We start from the raw sequence: 6,367 nt of genomic DNA, 5'->3' as shown, positions 1-6,367 counted from the left end.
AATTACCTTTTTAAAATTGATTTTAGAGAAAGAAGATAGAAAAAACCCCACATTGATTTGTTGTTTCACTTATTTACTAGTATGTAGGGGCCCACTGAGAGCCATCTCATTAGCATACAAAAAACACAATTATCACTCTGGAGATTCCAAGGTCTTAGAAGCTCTTTGCCAAAAATCTAGGATGAAGACGAAATACCTATCTGCAGACTTTGAGTAAAGCAAGTTATTTTCTGTAATGTGAATGGGCCTCATCTAATCAGCTGAAGGCCTTAAGAGCAAAGACAGGGTTCCCAGAAAGGAATTATGCATCAAAACTGTAACACACAAACTGCCCGAAGTTCCAACCTGTAGATCTTGGATGCAACACAACTCTTCCCTGAATTTCCAGCCTGCCACCTGCTTTACAAATTTCAGACTTGCTAGTCCTTACAATTGTATGAAGCTAGTCTTTAAAATAAATCAGTCTCATTCTTTTTTAAAAAAGTGTTTTTATTGGTTTTTAGAGAGAAAGGGAGAGGAAGAGAGAAACATCAATGATGAGAGAGAATCATGGATTGGTTGCTTCCCACATGCCCCCCACTGGAGATCGAGCCCGCAACCCTGGCTAGTACCTTAACAGGAAATCTAACGGGGACCTCCTGGTTCATGGGTTGATGCCCAACCACTGAGTCACACTGGCTGGGTGAAATCAGTCATTCTTGCTCTCTCCAGGGGTAGGGAATGTCCAGCCCAAGGGCTGTAAAGGAAGGCCCTCGAAATCATTTGGTCTGGCCCTGCCAAGGCATTAGGGGTGAGTTGAAAATGGTTCCCCGCACCTGCGTGAATCTAACCTATTGGTTCTGTTTTTCTGGAGAACTCTCATACAGTAGATAATGCCAGTGTACATCTGTCCAGTCTTGTTTCCTGGCCTAGGTTCCTACCTCCAATTGTCTAACAGTCATTTCCACTTAGAGCACCTACAGACATTTCAAATATAGCTTGTGAAAACCTAAATTCACGGAGTTGTGTAGTATTTACTGAGCACGAACTAGCTGTAGTTAGTAAGAAAGAATAGACATATTTGCTGTCAAATTAAAATGAATATAATCAAGTTCTTCAGTTATTACAGTAAATATCAATTAACTGAATTCTCCCATTAAAAGACAAAGACTAGTAACAGAATAGCTAAAAAATAAAAGTGTAGTTTCTAATAAACAGCTAATAAATCACCCCCAGACAGCAAAGCCGTGATGCTGCCAAAAAGTTTAGTATTGTTGCCTAGATGGCTTTCATAGAGCACTCATTTGAGTGAAAGCAGATTCCAATTTGCCTTTTTTTGTAGGTCTACGGCTGTGGTTAAAATCTTGGAGGCCTGCCCTAGGAGAGACCGTACTGAACTAGAAGAAAAATAAATGTATGCAGGTGACTGAGGTGAAGGTGGTACAGATAACCTTAATATGTATCCTTACTACATATTGGCCTATGTCAACTCATAGCCCCCCCTTTCTTAAAAAAATATTTTTATTGTTTTTCAGAGAGGAAGAGAGAGTGAGAGATAGAAACATCAATGATGAGAGTCATCTATTGGCTGCCTCCTGCACACCTATTACTGGGGATCAGGCCTGCAACCCAGGCATGTGTCCTGACAGGGAGTCGAACTGTGATCTCCTGCTTCATAGGTCAATGCTCATCCATTGAGCCACATCAGCTGGGCTAGCACAGCCACCTCCCTACCCCCTTTTATAAAGCCATTTTCTGTACCTCTGTAAGGTCAAGTCCCAAGTTCTATTATAGCCCTCTCTATAACTGCTTTTACATGACCAATTTTACTGCTTTAAATCTTCAGGGGCTCCCACGACCTATCATCTAAAATTTAATCTTCAGCCTTAGCCAGTTTGTTTCAGTGGATAGAGAGTCGGCCTGTGGACTGAAGGGTCCTGGGTTTGATTCTGGTCAAGGGCACATGCCTGGGTTGCAAGTTTGATCCCCAGTGGGGAGTGTGCAGGAGGCAACTGTTGGATGTTTCTCATCACTAATGTTTCTTTCCCCCTCCTGTCCTCTCTGAAATCAATAAAAATATATTTAAAAAATAGGAAAAAAATAAAATTTAATCTTCAGCATGATAGTCAAGGTTCTTCACAATCTGCCCCAAACCACCTTCTTATTGTCATCTCCTGTCACTTTGATACAACTCCAACAGATTAGTTCCCTCAAACTACCATGTACTTGTTTTTACATTAAAAAAATTAAAATTATTCCAAACTTATTGAAGAGCACCAAAATTAAACCCATCTTACATCCTTCTTCCACAAAGATAAACGCTATCCACCCTTCAGTAGCTGTACATGTCTGTACCGTTGCTATGGAAGTACCCTTAATATTACTTGGGGGTTAAAAAGGTAATATTAATTGCATCAACTGAAACATATTCTTTTGCAACTTGACTTTTTCACCCAACACTGTTTTTTGATCTTTATCCATTGTGCTGGTTAATTTTGTCTTCACTGGGCTATAGATAGTGGTTAAACAGTATTCCTGGTACATCTCTGAGGGTGTTTCTGGTTGAGAATAACATTGGTATCTATAAAATGAATAAAGCAGATTGGCTTCCCCAATGTGGTTGGGCCTCATTCAATCCATTGAAAACCTGAATAGGACAAAAATTGGAGAAGAGAGAATTCTTTCCCTCCACTTGACTGTCTTCAAGCTGGGACACTGGTCTTCCCCTGCCTTCTAACCTTGATTGGAACTATATACTCAGCCTTCCTGGGACTCCAAATCCTGAGGTTTCTCAGCCTCCATATCCATGTGAGCCAGTTCCTTATACTAAATCTTTTATATATATACTAGAGGCCCGGTGCACAAAAATTTGTGCACTCCGGGGGACGGGGGGGGGGGGTCCCTCAGCCTGGCCTGTGCCCTCTCGCAGTCTGGGACCCCTCGGGAGATAACGCCCTGCTGGCTTAGGCCTGTTCCCGAGTGGCAGAGGGCAGGCCCAATCCCTAGGTGCAGCCCCTGGTCGGGCTCAGAGCAGGGCTGATTAGGGTGTTGGGGCGCCGCCCCCTGTCATGCACAGAGCAGGGCGGATCGGGAGGTTGTGATGCCACCCCCAGTCACGCTCAGGGTAGGGCCGACTGGGGGGGTTGGGGCACCGCCCCCTGTCACACTCAAGGCAGGGTCGATGGGGAAGTTGCAGCGCCACCCCGTCACGCACAGAGCAGGGCCAATCCGGGGGTTGGGGCGCTGCCCCTAGTCACACACAGAGCAGGGCCCATCAGGGGAGTTGGGGGCTCCTTACCCTGTCACGCATGGAGCAGGGTGGATCAGGGGGTTGGGGAGCTCCCCCCTGTCACGCACAGAGCAGGGCCCATCAGGGGGGTTGGGGAGCTCCCCTCTGTCACGCACAGAGCAGGGCCCATCAGGGGGTTGGGAAGCTCCCCCCGTCACTCAGAGAGTAGCGCCTATAGGGGAGTTGGGGCGCCGCCCCCTGTCACACACAGAGCAGGGCGGATCAGGGGGTTGGGACGCCGCCACTGTCACACTCAGGGCAGGGCCGATGGGGAGGTTATGGCTCTACCCCATCACACACAGAGCAGGGCCCGTGGGGGGGGCGGGTTGTGGCGCCGCCCTCTATCACCCACAGAGCAGGGCCGATCAGGGGGTTGGGGCGCCACCACTCACACTCAAGGCAGGGCCGATGGGGAGGTTATGGCTCTACCCTCTCACACACACAGCAGGGCCTGTGGTGGTGTGGGGGGGGGGGGCGGGTTGGGGTGCCGCACCCTGTCTGCCACACACAGAGCGGCAGGGCGATCAGAGGTTGGGCAGCTCCCCCGTATCAGGCACAGAGCAGGGCTGATCAGGAGGTTAGGGCGCCTTCCCCTGTCACAAATAGAGCAGGGTGGATAGGGAGGTTGTGGCCCTGCCCCTTGTCACACACAGAGCTGCAGGGCGATCAGGGGTTTTGGGCGCTGCCGCCTGTCACGCTGATCCCGGTGCCGGGAGGCCTCTCGGCTCCACTGATCCCAGTGCTGGGAGGCATATTACCCTTTTACTATATAGGGTACAGGCCTGGTGCATGGGTGGGGCTGGCTGGTTTGCCCAGAAGGGTGTCCTGGATCAGGGTGGGGGTCCCCACTGGGGTGCCTGGACAGTCTGGGTGAGGTGCTGAGGGCTGTTTTCAGGCTGGCGGGTGACGGAAGCTCCCAACCGCTCCTTTTTTTCTTTTTTTAATTCTGGGCCAGCTTTAGCTCTGAGGCTCCAGCTCTGAGGCCTCTGCTGCTGAAAGCAGGTATCTGGTTTGTTTCGGTTCGAAACAATGTATAACTCCAGCTCTGAGATCCCAGCTCGCTGAAAGCTGGTTTCTGGGTTTTTTTTTAGCTTCTATATTTGTTAAAATGTTTCAAACTGCAGGCTCAGAGGCCGGCAAGGCAGGCGGGAACGTTGGTTTCCTCCGTCACTGAAGCAAGCAAGCCTCATGTTAGTTTCAAGTTGCCTGGCTGCCGGCCGCCATCTTGGCTGACAGTTAATTTGCATATTGCCCTGATTAGCCAATGGGAAGGGTAGCAGTCGTACGCCAATTACCATGTTTCTCTTTTATTAGATAGGATATATATATTTAACATATTTTATTTTTTTAAAATAATTTTATTGATTTCAGAGAGGTAGGGAGAGGGAGAGAAGCATCAATGAGAGAATCATTGATCAGCTGCCTCCTGCACGCCCCCTGACTGGGGATCTAGCCTGCAAACCAGGAATGTGTCCCTGACTGGAATCGAACCTGGGACCCTTCAGTCCTCAGGCCGATGCTCCATCCACTGAGCCAAACCGGTCGGGGCCCATGTATAACTTTTGACTCTCCCAAACTTAACTATAGACGTCCATAGGGGACTGGATCTGGGACACTCCCCCTGCCCCCACTTCCAGATATCAAAATCTGTGAATGCTCAAGTTTCATGTAAAATGATGTAGAACAGTGCATGCAGTCAGTTGTCTGCATCTGAGGACTGAAAATATTTTTGACCTGCGGTTGGTTGAATCCATGGATGCAAAACCTAGGGATATGGAGGGTTAATTACATATTTATTGAAAAAAATATGCATATAAGTGGGCCCACACAGTTCAAACCTGTGTTGTTCAAGGGTCAATTGTAATTCCAATTGTATGAATAAATCAATTTATTCCATTCATCTAGTGAAAGATCAATGAGCCATTTCCACTCCCTCCCCTCGACCCCCCTTATAAATAGCAATGCAATGTGTATCCTTTCATGATTTCTTGGGCCCATGTGCTAGTTTCTCCAAAAGAGGAATTATTTAGCTTTACTAGTTGTTGCTTTTCCAAAGTGTTATGTCAGTTTCACTCTCACCAGTAATACTTCCACACACTGTTGGTGTGGTTTCTATTAATTTTAACTTACATTACTGATTTCCAGTAGGTTGAGCACCTTTTTATTAATTTATAATCCATTAGCATATTCATCCTCTAGGAACTGCCTATTCATATTCTGTGCTTCCTGCACCCACAGCCCCTCTTTTCTTTTTATTGGGTTGTCTTTGCTTAGATACATTCTGATACTAGTATTTAGTTAGCTATGTGTTGCAAGTTTGACTGTGATAATCTTTTTAAAAAAATTTGTTTTGATTGATTAGAGAGAGGAAAGGAGAGAAACATCAATCTATTGTTTTCCACATGTATGCCCATTGGAATCGAACCTGAAACCTGGGTACATGCCCTGACCGGGAACTGAACCTACCTTCTGGTGTATGGGATGATGCTCCAACCAAGCCACACCAGCCAGGGCTGAGATAATCTATTTTATTTGGGGGTGGTGGTAATGGTATAGGAACCCCATGTTGTCTATAAAACTATATAGACATCTATAAAACTAGCCTCATGACTGTCTTGCTGCCCAATAACACTTTTATCATTTAGTATTCACACCCACTAGCACGCTTTCTCTCACCCACTTTATTTTTTTTTTCTAATATATTTTTATTGATTTCAGAGAGGAAGGGAGAAGGAGAGAGAAATAGATGAGAGAATCACTGATTGGCTGCCTCCTGCACACCCTCTACTGGGGATTGAGCCTGCAACCTGGGCATGTGCCCTTGACCAGGATCTAACCTGGGACTTTTCAGTCCGCAGGCTGATGCTCTACCCACTGAACCAAACCAGTTAGGGCTCTCACCCACTTTATGCATAGTTCCTTCTCAGAACAAGACCCTGTTCCTATAATTGACCCTAATCTCCATTCACTTATCCAAGGCCAACTCTAATCAGTCTATGCCTCTGGCTAAATGTTTCTTCACCCTCTATTCTTCCTCATTATGAAGTTTTGGATAGTGGTTAAGAATAGAGATACTGTGGCCCTGGCCGGTTTGGCTCA

The sequence above is a fragment of the Myotis nattereri genome, assembly GCF_964212035.1.
Source record: "Myotis nattereri genome assembly, chromosome: 2".
Lineage (NCBI taxonomy): Eukaryota > Metazoa > Chordata > Mammalia > Chiroptera > Vespertilionidae > Myotis > Myotis nattereri.
This window is presented reverse-complemented; position numbering follows the sequence as displayed.